At 37.7% G+C, this 17,612-nt stretch overlaps 1 long non-coding RNA gene across 1 annotated transcript; it reads left to right on the top strand.

The window, feature by feature from the left end:
- The first annotated feature begins 5,462 nt into the window (after window positions 1–5,462).
- LOC119617485 lies at window positions 5,463–14,977 on the top strand. Its single transcript, XR_005233783.1, has 2 exons — window positions 5,463–14,470; window positions 14,566–14,977. It is a non-coding gene; the product is annotated as an uncharacterized LOC119617485 (long non-coding RNA).
- Window positions 14,978–17,612: the final 2,635 nt, after the last annotated feature.

Here is a 17,612-nt window from a genome sequence, read left to right as displayed (position 1 = left end):
GCTGGACTATCCCTTCAAAATTCACACATGTTCACAGCCACCTCACATCTGAAACACGTCCCCATGGCTATGCCTGCGTTTGCTTATTAGTGCATAATTTATGAAACATTTGAATGAACTTGGCTTGTTTAAACGTGTCCCTGTTTGTTCTGCAGCTGGAAAAGCTCTGTTTTAGTTTACATGACTTAAACAAACAAACAAAAAAAGAGTCAACAAGAGAACCTAAATGAACATTATGCTGAAAATCCCACGTTTGCACTGTTAGAAACGCAAAAGGCAGCTGATGATGCTGACTACTTAAGCACAAAATAGAAAACAATATGAGCTATTTGTCAGTCTGTTTTAGAAGTAGAAAGATGTTTTCCATATGTTGAACAATTTATTTTTATGAACCCCCTGCAGGGTTTTATCTGGCAGTGAGCAATCAGAGTCTTCCGGTGAGCTAATATCTAATTCTCAGACACGGGTGTACTACTTTTTCTGACCTACAACAAAAAAAGCCATTAAAAGATATTCTAGTCATGACACATGCTCGAGGTGGAACTGAAGCCTGCTGTGGAGAGTCACTTTGAAAGGTGAGTGTGTGATTCCCAACGAGACTTCTTTCTGTTTTGCAGCATTATCACCGCAATGCTCTGGAGGAGGCCAGACTGCACTATCTGTCAATTAAATAGGACATAATCCAGGACAACATACTGTTGTCCACCTGCTTCACGCTGAGTCTCACCCCATGGAGCTGGACGGCCATGAAAGCAGTGCAATCAAAGAATATGATTGCCATCATGCAACTACTTCTCTGGGAGGGAATAAGCCCCCTGCAGCTGGGGGGGGTGATGAAATTGTCTGTAGCTGAAAAAGAAAAACAAGAGTTGAATGAAATAGAACGTCATTATTGCTTTTTTTACTTAAACTAACTAGTCAAAAAAGACTAAATTCACTGCTGAAAACTGGCCTGAATGGGGAAAACATAAACGAGTGTCGAGACAGATGTTATTTGTAATTTACAATCTATCTGCGTGCGCTGCGCTAAAAAGTGTTTCATTTATTTATTTATTTTTAACTTCTGTTTTCAATTGTTCCCTTCTGTGCCATACTGGTGAAATCAGAACTCTCTTGCCAGGAAATTGTAAATTTCGAGGTCCTGCTTTCTTTTCTCAGCGTACAGCAACAACCCAGCAGGAGAACAGCGGTCCAAATGGATTTTCTGTTGTGTTTTCTTAGAGGAACTATTTCATAACACAGTAAAGGTATGAGCTTCTTTTATGCCACAATATAAATGAGTGTTTTTTAAAAATATCACAAAACAGAGTAAGGTTCCAGTTGTTAAGCTATTTAGGAAATGTTTACTTGTAAATTAATAAGCATAATTAAAACTGCAAGCTTGTGAGAAGTTACAAAATGGTTAGAAATGATAAAAAAATGAATAAACTCCTAATAGATTGTAAAAAACTGTAATTGTATGAGACTGTGATAAGCTTTACGCTCTGTTTTATTTTAAATGCAGTGCAAAAACATTCACATCTCTTTTGAATCCAGTTTTATCTTCAAGATTGTTGTTTTGTTTTGTCAAACCAAGTCAGTTCTGTTCCTGTTAAAGTCAAATCAGAGCTGTTTCAGGTCAGAAATCCAGGGGACAATGTGGGAAAATATGAGCTGTTGGAAAATCCAGCTTCAGACTTTAAAAGAAAGTTAGAATTATACATTTTTTAATGCTCCAAACATGACTTTATGTTTTCCATGGGCAGTTTAAATGAACTGACTGTGAGAAAACCCTGAGCTTTCACCTCTGCTGATTGTATATTTTTGTTTGTTTGTTGTGATATTTGTTTGTTTATTTTCCTGTCTTTTGTTATTTTTTTAAAGATGGCACAGAATTAGCTTGCAGTTAGCACAAGCCACACACTTTTCTGCTCAGTTGTTTAAATGACAAATTTTTTATCAGCTTTTACGTTTGATCAACGAAGCCAAGAAATTCTCTTTTAATCCTTCCAAATTTACATAATTTATTTCCAGAACATCAAACTGTTGATGTTTATGTCCTTTGTGTTTGTTTACTTTACAGCCATTGTTTTCTAACTTGATGGACTGAGTGATTTATAATATTCTGAATGTTTAATGAGGCTCTAAAAGAAACCGCAAACAACTTTTATGGAGCCTTAAACTTTTAAATAACTTAGAATAATATGCTGAGGTAAATGCACCATTAGTTTAATGTGAGTGTACAAAGTTTTTGTGTTCTCTACAAACATTAGGTCCTGGAAGCAAATTTATTTGTGAGTGAGTTTATTAAGATTGTACTATAATATAAATTAGGAACAGAAGGGAAAAACCACTCTTACAAACTGTATTTTGATCTACGAGCACAATATTCTTTAGTAATCACAAAAAACAACATAATAAATCAGACAAAAGCTGTGATTTGTTCAGTGGGATTAAATGCGAAAACTATTCAGAAATTCTGGTTTCATCTCTCTGCTTGACGAAGAATAAAAATCTAACTTATTATTTATTGTCCTGTGCAAAAAGTCTGCTAAAATGTTAAAAAAAAACCGTTCAGTTTTGATGCAGTGCAGTGTTTATTTTTTATTAACTTTGACATAAACTGATTATTGTCAGAATAAGAAAGCTGTTGTTTGGAGATATTCTGCTGCTGGTTAGTCTTTGTAATGACAAAATAAAGGTTTTCTAAAACTCACAACACTTTAGATTGCTTTTAACCCAATAAACTGTTTTGCTTAAACCATTTTAAGACAGTTTTTTAAAGTTTTAGTTTGTTACATAAGAGGCTTGTGCGTTATTTTAATTTGTTGAACAAGTAGTTCATATATTTTCACTAGTGTGTGCTTACAGATTAGACACTTTTTATTGTCAACCTGTCTACTTTTTGTTTTTTATTGGTGTGTTCTTTTTTAGGGTGTTGGTGTTAGGATAGAGGAGGGAGCATCACAGGGTTTTTAACTTGTTTTATAACTGTTTATGTGACTTCTTGCAGCTTGTGTTTTTTTTCCTGGGACTGGCTTATTTGTCTTGTCAACATTATCCTCCTGACTACCAGTAGTTCACATTTGTAAACCTGAATATCTCCTTCTAAATTAACTCCTTTTGCTGTCTACAGAGGACATTTGGGGCTTTTCAATGATGCCAAATGTGAAGGAGTGGGGCTTTGGTACCTTACAAAGATGGAGGGATTAAAAAAAGGAATGTGATTGGGTAATATTTATTATTACAGCTAGATCTTGTTGTTTCCTCATGCATTTTACAGCTTTAGAAAGTGAAAACTGAAGATGATGCAAAGCCCTGAGTTATGCTGCACACGTGTGAGGTGTGTTTTCCTTCCATCCTCTGTGGTTTCTGCAGAAACACGCAGAAACGTGTGATCGGTGCCGTGAATAATAAAGTGCACCTCCTTCCCTGAGCTCACTCTGAGCAGTTCAGGAAACAAGAGTTGACACTCAGCCCGGTGACCGAGGTTTGTGGGGCGTCGACTAAACTCGTCTCAGACCAATCGGAGTTCTCGGTGAAACTTTGTAAACAACTCTTCCACGCTGGTTTTCAGCTTGTATTTCTTCTGTAACTGAGGACGGAAGCGGCGGTGTTCCCGCGGAGTGACCGAAAAAAGCCAAAACAGGTGAGGCGCAGCTGGCTTTGCTCGTGTGTTTTTTTGGGAGCTGTTTGTTTGTCTCGTTGCTCTGTGTGTGTGTGTATGCGTGTGCGTGTGTGTGAGCGCGTGCTCCTGTCCCGTAGTAGAAGGTGTTGGTGAAAAACAGCTGTCACGCAGCGAAACAAGTCAAAGGCGAAAAGAGTCGCTGGTGTTTGTCTGGGAGGCGAAGAGCAGCCCGTTAAAGAACACGGTGTACGGTTTTTAACACAACACCAGGGGATGCCTCGATGCTCCCAGCGACGATTCCACTTTAAATCCCCACTCTCACTCACACACACACACACACTCACACAGCCGAAAGAGAAACCTTTGAGTCACCTTTGGTTTGTTTTGACAGTTCTACGGCTTTCCAAACAGAGATGATTAGTAAATGACATCTGATGCGGTGTGGAGATCCGTCCACCTCAGCCTGGGGCTCTGAAATCCAAGGCTGTTTTAAAGGGACTCGTTGCAAACTAGGAAATCAAAGCTAAAACAAAGTATCCTGACTACATAGTGGTGCAGTCCAGTCTTTGTCCAGATATAACAGCGTGCAATCCTGAAATGTGGGTCTGCAATCAGTGTAAACAAAGCTGGAGTCACATGATTGACCCACATTAGGCTGTGGAGGCGAACAAATACAGCAGAATCACACCAGCAAAGAATCTTTGAGACGACTTTATGAGAGTGAATCTGCTGTTAAATGCAAAAAAAAAAAAAAAACAAACAAACAAAGAAAACAACCTGTCCAGTGGAGCACCATAAAGACAGAGTTCGGTGTCCACACACACACAGCTTTTGGAAAACTTCTGCTAAATCTATAAGTTTAATGTTTGACTAGTTTTCAGTCCTTTCAGCTGTTTTTGTACGTAAACAAAAACACAAGGTTGCTGGCATCTGGTCACAAACTTTGCTGACAACTCTTTCATTTAAGGACACATTAGCTGCCAATATGGGACAAATATTGTGTGAACTAAGCTTTCACTTTGTGAAAAAATTTGATCAGGTCTTCGTGACTTTGTAATGGGCACATTTAACGCTTAAAGCCTATATGAATACATCTTTTTTTTTTAAGGTTTATAGATATCCAAGGTTGAACATGAGCTGCAGAACGAACTTGACAGTTTAAATTTAACAAGCCTTTGGATGATTTTCTGAGTAATTGCAACGGACTAATGATGGAGCACAGTTCATTGAAAATCACTCAGCTTTTGCCCACTAACTGACAGAGACAGACTGTTATTAAAGCCGCTTTTACAGCCCTTTGAATGTGTCAGAGCGGTGATAAGAAAAGGTATCAGAAATTGCTTATTCGGAGCCCGCTTTAAGTGTGAGACAAGAAAATGTGACCATCCACTTAGCAGGTAGACATTACCAGGAGAAAATGTTCATGGTTAAGTGTTCAATTATGTTTTAAAAGCTCCTGGTGATGTATAAAACCACCTATCATAATCACCTTTTTCTTAAATTTCAGATTAGTATGTAAAATCCGTCATTTTCTTCTGTTTCTAAATCTGCCCTATGACTAACTCCTCTCATTCTGTATCTGTCTGGTTTAAATAATGCTTTCTTTCTGCTGTCTCCAGCGGTGCTGAGGGCGCACTGCAGCGTGTGCGCTGTGTTTCGTTATCTGCTGCTTTACTGTTGATGTGAACAGCCTGCTATAGGTTACAGAAACCTTCTCTCTGAACGGATGTGGGCACAGCCTTCGTTGTGGAACGTCAACATCTGTATGCTCTGTGCTCCCTCAGCACGCCCACCCTGAAGGAGGGTTTGAGGAAGAAGGGGGAGGGAAGCTTCCTGTCACCATAGATGAGAAAGTAAAAAGTTTGGCAGAGACTCAATTAGGGGGTGGTTCTACGCACGCAGTCATGCCTTTTTGTTCACTGTAATTTTTCTGGAAATGTGACATTTCACTGAATACCTATATGGTTCGCCAGGTTTACTTCATCTTGATTGAAAATTGCTTTGTGTTTGCCTGTTTTTGTGTTTTTACACTACAACTAGACGCATATCTTTCAGCTTAATCAGTGGTGTCACAACTCAAAAGTTCAAAAGTTCTTCCACTTGAAAGGCTTTAGTTTCTCTGCTTTGTGTGTGTCTGTGTGTGTCAGTATTTTTGGCTTCTTTATGTTGTTTTAGGTCAGAAATGTGTCAAGCAAATAAGTTGAAATGTAAACTGCCAGCTGTATGCAGTGGCATAACATTTGTGATTATTTACATTTTTCCCCTTAAAGTAATCGTTTTGCTTATCCTAAGCTACTTACAGTATATTACAGACAGAATGGAAGGATAAGAAGCTAAGCTAAGGTTAGACAAGCTAAGATAAAATAAGATGAAGTAATAAGATAAGATAGCACTTTATTGAGCCCCAGCGGGGTGAGTTTGCATGCTATATCAGCAATAAGATTACACAGAAAACAAAGACAAAATATACAATAAATTAAATCAGCAAAATAGCATAAAAGTCCAATAATGTCTGTATGCAGTATATTGAAAGGGAAACAAAGAGCTGTTGTTTTATTAATCTGATTATTTCTTTCTTAGATAAACAGTGTCAATGTGTAGAAATAGTTTCCAGCTCTTAAATGTTTTAATCAGGTTGTACAGAAGTTTTTTTTTCACAATATTCTTAACTTATGACAGTTTTAATAGTGATGTAGGACAATAATGGGCTCACTTCTTACACATCCTAAACTTGGAAAATTTAATGGCTTGTTTTCAAGTATTTCTGTCTTTTAATCATCTAGTTTCATCAGTCATATTAGTTTAAGGTAGGCTGTAGGGGAAATTTCATACTGTTGCTGTATTTTTGTGCAGTTTAGAAGATTTTTACTGAAGTTTTTCTGTATTGTGTTTATTTAAATTTACACAAAATGTTTATTTATGAGCTTTGTTTACTTTTTACAAGGAATATTTTATTTTAAATAATGCAACTTTAATGCAACACAATATAACCAAATAATTCAGTGAGATGGGCTCTGGGTTTTTCAGGTCTCATTTCAGAAGGAGTTGTTTTACACGGCTGCTTTACTTTTACTTCAAGATTAGGTTTCCTTCTCAACCTCTGAAAGTAAAAAAAATAACCTGTCAGGTTCAGAATTAAACACTGCTTTGAATCACAGGTTTTATGCTTGTCATGTCATACTCTAAATTTACCCGTTCCGTATGTCACAGTGTAGCGAGCCCAGCTGCTTCTCAGTTGAGGGTCTTCTAACGACAGATGTGCCGACAAAACAAAGTGCGGTTTAGTCACGTACTCATGTCAGTCAAATGGAAAATTTTAAAACCAAATAATATCTTTGCATGCGACAGTGCACACCTTGGTTTAATATGAAGCCTTTGCTGCTATTGGAGATCAGCTGGAAATCAAAAATCAACTATGCTTATCAGTAAAGTCAGAAAGCAATGATGTGTTGGTTAGCAGATGAGAAGTTTGTTTTCATGCTAAGCGTAATAACCAACACGTTGCCTTACGCGAAACACACTGACGTCATCGTTTCCTGTAACACTACCTAAACAAAAGCAAGTCATCTGTTTGCCAGCAGTGATGGGTAAACCACAGTGTTTTGGTGGTTTGAGACCTTTAAATGCACAGCGTGCTGAGCGCAAGATGCTGTTGGGGATTGTTACTAATCAGCGACAAAAATCAAGAAAGAATTTCTCAGTTAAAGCAAAGATGACTTCACACACGTTAAAAATAATAATATCTTGAACATCTTTTAGTGAGTAGTAGCAGCATAGCTGTAAGTGTGCTGTTTATCATGAGTGGGTGTAAATAAAACCACAGATCTCCATCCTAAGAACAAATCATGATCAAATTGTGTTTGAAGTTTCGACTGAAACTCGTGCACAGTAATAATGATAAGCATCACCGCCTGCTTCACAGTAATGTTATTTCCATAATTTGTTGGTTCTGCGCTGAGTGATAACTGACGATGAATCAACATTCTGGGTAGAAATGACAACATTTCTCGTCATACAGCCAAATACACTTGAAAGAAGATGAGATTAGGATCATGGTGAAAACTATTGCCTAAATATTGCAACTGAAAAATACAATTAAGAGAAACTTGGAGGATTTTTACACAAGCTGATCTCAGAAAATTAAATTCTTTACAAATTGGATAAAAGCCAGACGCTTTCATGGTGTTTTTCAAGCTCAAAAACTGGAGAACTGGGCCTGTCTGTTATTCCTTTACAGTAAAGCGTCTAATTATGGATTTAATCTGTTCCAGTAGGTGATTTACATATTGAGAATTTGTATATTGAACAAATATTTTCTAATAGAATTAACAGAAATTAAAATATTTCATTCCAATGCCACCCCACTCACCCCCCAAAAGACAATTCTAGCAGACATTTTCAGCACAACATATGGACTCTTTTTATCCAGTAACATTGCTAAAAGCATTGTACGGTGAAATTAAAACAATATTAATGAATCGGTAAAGTAATGAACAGAGTTTGTCTCCTGATGGCACAGAAAAGCAAGGAAAACACAAAGACACAGGAAATAATAAGCTTCCTTCAGTGGATGAGCAAACGATTGTTAATGTTTTAAAAAGTGTTTACAAACTCATGAAGAACCTATTTATTTAGCATTTAGCAGTCCTATATGAAGAGGCCTCTATTAGGATCTGGTATGGAAAACTTTGTATGTAGAGGTGTTTGTATTTAAAGATTCCATATAAAGAATACCCTAAATTGGTTGAATGTGTAAAAAGGTTCAAATTGAACTTGTTTAATTATCGCTTCCATTGTCTGAATGTCTATTGGAGCAGAAAACAGTTAGACTTTTTTCTAATTCAGCCTTCTTAAATCCCCCAGGAGTACAACAAGCAGATCCAAGTGAAATCACCCAGCTTAACCACAGATTGTTAACATATTACAGTATAATTTGAACTAATTAGCTGTGCATTGCTTTTTATGTGTATAACTTTAGGTTCTGGGATTCAAAGACCAAAATATTTTGCATCAAAGAAAAGTTGTTGTTATGCTTATTTTTGTCCTAAACTGTACATAATATCCCAAAGTCAGACTTTAAATGATAACTTAAAATGCCAAACCTTGAAATATGAAATAAATTTCTAGAAATGTTTGCTAAAAATTTTCCCAAGTTGGGGATTTTCTCTGTCGATTTTTCACCTTTTCAGAGTAAAAATCTGGCGATGTGGAGAACAAATCCTAGCTCTTTGTTAGAAGGACATTTTTAGTTCTGCCCTGTCCCTCTGCAGGGACAGAGTAGACAGAGCTCACATTGATGCAGACATACAGTAATAATAGAACATGGGCACATACTCGGCTGGTTTGACCACAGTCTGTTCAGTGAGTGACACACATCTCACATGGACTTGAATAAGTATGTGAGGAAAAAAAATAGACATTTTGATGTTTTTAATTTTTTTTCTCCATTCAGATGTAGTCAAAAGTAGAGCAGTTATTTACCACCGCAGCGTGATTCTTTGTGAATCACCGAGCTTTCATTAACAAGTTCCAATTTGTTGCGTGTGCTCATTTTATGACCACGGTCCTCGGCTCCAAAATCATTAGCACGATGGAGAAGCATGTCTCTTTGTTTGGATCAGTCCTTTCTCCTCGTGCGCCGTGTTTTTGTGAGTGTGCACATGCACAGCTGAAAGCCAGTGTACTGTTGGGCAGCTGAGCTGTAGGGAACAGAGAGTTGTTGTCAGACTGGGACAGAAATATCAAGAAATGCCTTCATTCCACAAACAAGGGCCATCCTTATTGGACGGGCTACAACAGAAAATATCCCAAAAGACCAACAGCAATAAATGAGATGAAGCATCTATGCTTTTTAGAGGCCTAATGGAAGAAAAATTGTCAAAAAATCATAATTTTTTTAAACTTTTTTTGCTCTTTGAAGCAAAACTGTTATTAAAAGCACATTGTTTGGAGGAATTCATATCGCCCACTGCCTTTCATGCCAGAGTTGTAAACTAAAATCATCTCATTCTGAGACGGGACTTATGGCCGTTTTGGTCAAACCTTGTCGATGGTGTTATGTATTTTCTGATGCAACATTGTGAGATCTCATGTGATGTCTTAGTGCTCAGAGATTGTGTTACGCGTAACTCTCAGGTACAGTCACAAAGACTTTTAGCGCAGTATCTGTAAATTTGACATTTATAGCCATTTTTGTAGTTTTTTCTGAGGATTAACTGTGATGGCCATCTTGAATGGAGTCCTCTACAAAAGTTAATCAGTTGTAGATGTACATCCAGTGATTACTTTGGGATATTTTGCTAACATTAAAGACAAACAAATACACACACTCACACAGACATGTACAAAAACATTATCGCCCTTTTGCATTTTTGTGGTGGGCAATAATCCGATTTGGACCTGACTCATGAGGATGCAGAAGGTGCTTTAGCTTTGCAGCAGTTTTCTGTGCTTTTATTTGTCAAGCAAACATAATGATGTTCAGAAAATAATGACATCATGGAACTTATGGTAATATGAAGACCAAGGTTTTTCAGTAGAACTGACTCCCACTCTAGTTTGCATTCTTGTCACTGAGTCATTTTCATCTGATTTGTAAAATGAATTTTGACTCTGAAATGTTATCTGCTTTCTGCTTACAGGTGGTGATTTTATGATTAATTAAAAACAAATAAATAGTCTGCATGCAGTGTGTGATTAAAAACATGTCCCACCTGAGATAACCCTGTTAGTGTGTTTATATTTTCAGTAAAACAATATAATATGTGTCAATGTGATTCATCTCAAATATGCATTAAATAAGTTAAAAGTTATAAAAATTTGAATGAATTCTGGTTATTAAGGTTCAGATTAGTCAAGGGGTAAGTTTAGTTTTGAAAGATAATTCTCATTTTCAGAAAGTGTTTCCTAAGATATGCAAAGTTCACGTGTCTTTTATTCCAGCCAACAATCTCTAAATTAGTCCAGGCATAACAAAGATCATTTGAATGTTTTGACCATTCTTTCAGAAGCACATTTGTGAGGTCAGACTCTGATGTTGGACAGAAAGCCTGGCTCACAGTCTCTGCTCTGATTCATCCCAAAGGTGCTCTGTCAGGTTGAGGTCAGGACTCTGTGCAGGCCGGTCATCCACGTCTTTATGAACCTTTCTTTGTGCACATGAGCACAGTCGTGTTGGAACAGGAAGCAGCCCTCCTCAAACTGTTCCCACACAGTTGGAAGCATGAAATTGTTAAAAAAGTCTTGGTATGCTGAAGAATCAAGAGTTCCTTTCACTGGAACTGAGCAGCTGAGCCCAACTTTTGAAAAACAACCCACACCATTATCCTCCCTACACCAAACTTTGTATTTGACACAATGCAGTCGGACGAGAACCGTTCTCCTGGCAGCAGCCAAACCCAGACTCGTCCATCGGATTGTCACACAGAGTAGCGGGATTCGTCACTCCAGAGGACACGTCTTCACTGCTCTAGAGTCCAGTGGTGGCGTGATTTACGCCACTGTATCTGACGCTTTGCGCTTAGTGATGGAAGGCTTGGATGCAGCTGAATGGAAAGCCATTCCATGAAGCTTTATAAGCTGTTCCTGAGCTGATCTGAAAGCCACATGAAATTTGGAGGTCTGTAGCTGTTGACACTGCAGAACGTTGGAACCTCTGTGCACCATGCTCCTCAGCATCCTCTGAGGCCGCTCTGTGATTTTTACATGGCCTAGTTGCTGTCATTTCCAATTGCTTCAGCTTTCTTATAATCCCACAAACAGTTTACTGTGGCGTGTTTAGAAGTGAGGAAATTTCACGACTGGACTTATTGTTCAGTGAGATCCCATCATGGCACCACCCAGGAATTCACTAAGGTCCTGAGAGCGACCCATTCTTTCACAAATGTTTGTAGCAGCAGCCGGCCTTGGTGCTTGATTTTATACACCTGTGGCCATGGAAGGGATTGGAACACCTGAATTCATTTAAACCCAATCTGGATGGATGAGTGAATACTTTTGGCAGTATAGTGTAACTTCTTATGAGGAGACCGAACATAACAAAGATGTGCAAAGATTGTAATTGCATGTCGTGTTTTTGTTCTTAAAATTATAAAGGAAATAAAAAGACAATTATTTTTACAGTAAGAGCAACTTTTTTGCCTCTGCAGTGACTTAGACAACACAGCTGGAGGTGTCTGTTAGTTTCCTTCGGTTTGATCAGTTGCTGACATTGCAAAATTGTGGTGTAAAAATTCCCTCGAGTGTTTACGTCAAGGCGTGTCAGTACATCTCCCCTAGATGCTCTCCGACTTGTTCACGCATAAAACCCTTTCTTGTGCTGTTCTTCTCAGAAGCAGTAACGTACACCTTTGCTCGCACAGATTTTTCTTTTTTTCAGACATCATCCTGCAGAGGATCTCCACATCCGGTACGATGTATGTACTCACAAATACACCGAATAAAAATGTGCTCAGCAAAAGTTTTCTTTGTTTAAATTATCTTAAACAAGTCTTCATTTAATCTTGTTTGTAGTTACTTGTGGAAAACATTGTTGTACTTTGGAGAAGGTTAGTATTCTTACAGGATCTCAGAATAATAATAATTCATTTGTTATAAAGAAAATGAAAACTGAAGAGCATTTAGCATTTTTCTTTTATGAATCTCTCTGTGTGTTTCTGATCATAAAAGCTTTGGTAATTTGAGTACAACTGTTGGCCTTGATACAGTAATTCACTCGTACGCTCACAGAGTAATTATGTGTAGCTGCAGCAGTGCTCACATTTAATCTCTCTACAGAAGAAGCCGTTCGACTGAGCTTTCCCTTAAACTCTTTGTATATTTATCCTGTTTTTTGAAAAACTGTGTAGCGTATTTAACTCATAAATGGTAAAAGTCTGACCTCTAGTGGGTGTGAAACTGCCACACAATATGAGTTGCATGATCAGAAAGTATCAGAACAAGCTGGACAGTTGGCACAGACACACTGGTAGATAAAACAGGAAATGAATATGTCCAGCATGTTAAGGTTATTTTTTATGATATTATTGATTTCTGAAAATACTTATATGCAGCTGTAAATGCTTATTGACACCACTTGATGATTTCTTATATCATTTTATAAATAAGATTTTTTTTACTGTCTTCTGTTAAAAAAAATTAACTAAACTAATAAAAAAAACTGCGTAAAACCTAAATAATGTCAGTCGTTGGTCCAAGACTGAAAAGGATATATTTTGTTAAACAATAAGTGTTTAGTATTTATACTATATGTCCGAGTTTTTAATATTTTTATAATTTTCTGATAGAAAGAATAAGTTTATTTTAATGATTGAAGTAGCTTCTGTCTGATAAAAGTCAGGTCTTTGCATTTCTTTCACATCACAGCTGCATTTTTGTAACATAAAAAAACAATAATTTTGATGCTTATAAGCACATCTTGTGTGTGTTCACTAAGAACGTTAAGAAATACTTTATTCTTTACACAGAACTGGCCGCTGCTGTTCTTAAAGATAACCACTAGATGGCAGAAAAGTCCAGCTGTTGAACTTTGGAAGCAGCCTGAGGCTCCAAGCTTCACTCTGAGGCTCTTCAGAACGTAAAGCTTGTCAAAAGTCAGGGATTTTGGAAAACTAATACCAATTTTAAGATAAGCCATTGTTTGCATTACTTTTGATCAATTTAAATGTGTGGTACTTTGAGCCGAATAGCGTTCTTTAATATTTAGTTCTTGCTTCAGAAACATTTTCTGTTAAAAGGAAGTATTATGAACTTTGTCATTAAATAATGAGCACTCAGCATTTTTTCTTGTTGAGTAGATTAAAAAAAAAAGTTAAGGTTTAAAACCCACCTCTAATCAGTTACTGACACAACTAAGCACTTTTAGCAACTGCAAAATGGCAATAACTCAGTTGATTTTACTGATATTGAGCCCAAATTTGGTGTAGTAGTAGCCGAGAGTCATCCTCAACACATAGAGCATAAACTGTTACAGTCAACACTGTCTGTTAGCTAATAATCTTATTAACATTTTGATAAAACTTTCAGAAAGTAATCACTGGAAGCACATCTATAACCAACTGACATTTGGAGTCAACCCAATTTCAGATGGCTCCAGCAGCTCCATTTTATAAAGATTGATGCCAAAGACATCATTGCTAAGGCCGGCAACAGGACTTGATGAAGCACCTGACAGTTGCTTCACGTTTGACTGAAGAAGAGCAGCCCGCAGACGTTCTCCTCTCAGCGTGTGGCGTCACAGAACCTGAACGGCCTGATTTAAAATCTCCACCACCAGGCTCTGCTTCATCCGAGAGTACCGAGGACGGCGCTGTATCTGGGATTTCAACTAGTAAGTTTACATTTGTTGACGTTACTGCAAATTTATACGTGCATCTCACTGTACTAGGATCCATGTAACGCTTCCTTTAAGATATTAGTGTGTAGCTTTAGTTCATGGCTCTGTAGCTAGCTAAATCAAAAGCTAACTAAAGATTAACAGGAACAGGTACAGCTTAGCTTGTAAAAATGTGCTCATCCATTTTGTCGACTGGTTAAACAGCTCACCTAATGTTCTCTTCGCAGTAGCCTCTGTTCTTGGAGGAGGGCACAACCTTAGACCCAAGATTCAAGCTGAAAGTGGCTGATAAAATGTGGACCAGACTAGAAGAGGAGCTGATAAGTAGGACCTCACAACAGATATTTATTGTTCTTGATATTTTATTCTTCTTCCATTGTAGATCAGTTTATACGACTCCCATAATCTACTGAATATAGAATAAAAGTGTAATCCAGGCCCAGCGGATGGAGCAGGAAGTTGAAGGGACAGCTGGTGACCATGACAACAACTCGTCTGATGAAGACTGTACAGCTGCAGTAGCAACACTGGTAAAATAAAAATCCTGCCCCCCATTTCATTTTCAGAACAAAATTAAATGGTTGGCATCTATTCTGATTGTGTTTTTTCTTCTTCTTCTTTCCAGAAGAAGCCAAAGCTCTCTGCCCTCGAGGAGCTATTTGCTGATGAGGACATGGCAGTTGAAATAAGACAAGAGAACAGTTTTAGCCCCACAGAGAAGATTCAGGACTTGGCAACCAGGTTGGCAACCAGGTATCTCCGTGTGCACGCGTCATCCTCACCCTCAGAGCGCACATTTTCTACTGCTGGAGACACCATCAGCCAGGAGCGGACTTGGTTATGTCCTGAAAAAGCAGACATGTTGATTTTTCTGAAGAAAAACTGTTAAGTGAAGTAAGGTCCTCAGTATGCCGCGGTGAGCATTAGACATTGACTTTTCACTTGTTTGCAACTGTTCTTTTGTACTAGAAATGATTTGTTTATGTTTTATGTAAAAAAAACCCTGCTTGGAATGGAAAAATACCAAAGTTAAAAAATAAAACTAAAGATTTGAAATGTAATGTGTAATGTCATTTTCTTCTTGTTAGAATTTATATAAAATTGGTATCGAAAAAAGTATCATTCGGGAAGGCATTGGTCATCCTCAACACATAATCCAGGCATTAACACATCGCGCAAGATGTGGCAGCAATCATGAATTAAAAGGCGGCAGGTGGAATGCGAAGCCTTTTTATTTCTTGAATGTTTTTGCTGGTCATGAAGGCTTATACTGTCAACAAATTGTAATTCTAGTTTAAAAAAAACAATGTTTAGACAGGGCTGATGTGTTTCTTTATATTGATTTTTCACATTGTTTTGTTACATAAAGAAAAGTCTTGACATTTTACATTCATCAGCCAGCTGAATGTGTAGCTCAGGTTAAAAAGTGGTTGTCTTTGGTTTCTCTGCATGCTGAGAGTTCCTTTTGGAAAGATACACAACACCAAGTTTATCCGAATGGAGGTTCAGTCCTTTAGATGGCAGCTCTACAGAAGTGTCTGTGTGCAGGTGTGTGGGTGTGGGTATGCTTTGTGTGTAAATGGATGAATAAAAATACTATAAAGCCTTTTGTTTAGCTGCTCAGGTTAACTGGTGCTCTATAAATGCAAACCATTTACCATTTTTCCAGCTATACAGTGATAACAATAGGAAACAGGCGCTTTAAGCATGAGAGCTGCAGCTAAGGGCAGAGTGAGAACTAACGAGCTCGCTCCCGTGCTTCGGCCTGTTTCTCTTTGAAGTGAAGCTAAATGACCCTCTGTAAGGCCCCGTGACCCAAAGTCTGACCTCGAGTTGGACGTTTTTCTACAACCAAGCTAGACTTTGTCTTTAGGGGAGGATGGATGGAGATCTTACAGGAATGTTGCACGTGTGAAGGTACAAGACGCCAAAAGTGAAACAGGGAGAAATTAAAAACTGATAAATAGAGGGAGAAAAAGACCAATTAGGCACAAAGCGACCTATTCAGATTGCTTCTGTGCTATAGGAAGGATGTAGTGTTTTGAAACACCACACAGAATGAAACCCCATGATGGAGAGAACTGAGCCATATTGTTAACTGGTGTTATTCCTTCATTTTGTGCTCTTAAATCTCTGTTTGTAATGTGGTGGACGGTTCAGGATGCTTGGGAGTCACTTAAAGGTGAGTGGCTGTGTGTGAACATTCTTGTGGTGCATTTTAATTGAAAGTAAACTTCCTTGGATGGAGAGTTTTGAGTGAAGAGTGAGCTTTGTGTAGTTTTGGCAACACTGAAGATGAACTTCAGTCTGTGTTGTGTTGTCGAACGCGTGCTGGTTTGTGGAAGATGATGGTGATTGAGGGAGAGGGGTTTGGAGCTTGTCTTTGATGAAGATGTGTTTTCAATTATCCTTCAGCTTTAGATCAGTAGCTCAGTACAGCTCACACTCACTCAGCCACATTTCCTGTGATATCACACACATGCACACACACAAAGACATAGTCATCACTGCACAATGTATTCAGAGGCTCAAAAGTGTGAGAGAAACCTTCTGAGTCCTCTCAGACCTCTCATGCACCTCAGTCCACCTCCAATGGACCAACCTCTGATTGTCACAAAGCCAAATGTTCTTGGACAGTTTTATTTTATTAGTCCTTTAAAAATGTTGATTTGTATTTATAGGTGTTATCACCAGTTAGGGCCCATTAAAATCAAAGTTAGATTTTTATTAAACGTTCTTTTGTGTACTGCTGGAGACAGATGAGCTTGATCTGCGGTTGCAGAAACACAAACATGTTCCAGGATCTCATGTAGAGACGGGCCATGAAGACCAAACGTTCATATATTTTATCTATTTATGCAAGTTAATCAATGAACACCATCACCATTTGTAGAGTTTAATGCCAGTAATCCACAGACTACAGTAAAAGCAAAGTTTTTCTTTAGTATGTAGATTTGCTATATGTGGATGTGAATGTTAAGTTTTATAGAAACCTAAAATGACTTTGTTTTTTTTTTGTGTGTGTGGTGGGGGGGAGTTATTTATTTATTTTTTACAATGAAACATCTACTTTTGCTGTATCTAGTCTAGAATAAATTTTAGGTGTAACAATGGCAACCTTCACAGTCAAACAGATCACACATCCACTTTAACTCTCTAAGACCCGAAGCTTATTCCACTAATGAAGTCAAATATTTCAGCAGATGGTAATGGATTTGTCAAAATATATTTAAGCAAGTAGAGATACTTACCATAAAGTGGGACTGATGATATTTAAATGGTAGCTTTTGGCTGATTGTCACAGTTCTGAGGCTTCTTCCTGTAGTTAGTTGAAGATATTATTATGATAAACTGAATGATTGGCCAGGCTACAAAAATAATCCTACTGTGGTTATTAGTACTTCAGTTCCTCCTACATATTAATGTATATTTCAGTGTTTTATCTTTGAATCAGTGTTATTTTTATCCCATTGCAAAACAGAAAGGTTGCAATCCTAAGCAGGTAAATTAATTAAACTATATTATATTAAGCTGATAAATAAGTTGGGCTGTTTAAAATAGCCCACGCTGTGACACCTTTTGTCGGGGAAGCAGTGTGTTGCCAAAGTCTCCTTCTAAAGAAAACTATATTGTGCAACTTCATTTCTTGATGTTTCCTAGATCACTTTTTTA

Source organism: Kryptolebias marmoratus, linkage group LG11 (assembly GCF_001649575.2).
Source record: "Kryptolebias marmoratus isolate JLee-2015 linkage group LG11, ASM164957v2, whole genome shotgun sequence".
Classification (NCBI taxonomy): Eukaryota; Metazoa; Chordata; class Actinopteri; order Cyprinodontiformes; family Rivulidae; genus Kryptolebias; species Kryptolebias marmoratus.
The sequence above is the reverse complement of the archived record's forward strand: the minus strand, read 5'-3'. Positions and strand labels throughout refer to the sequence as shown.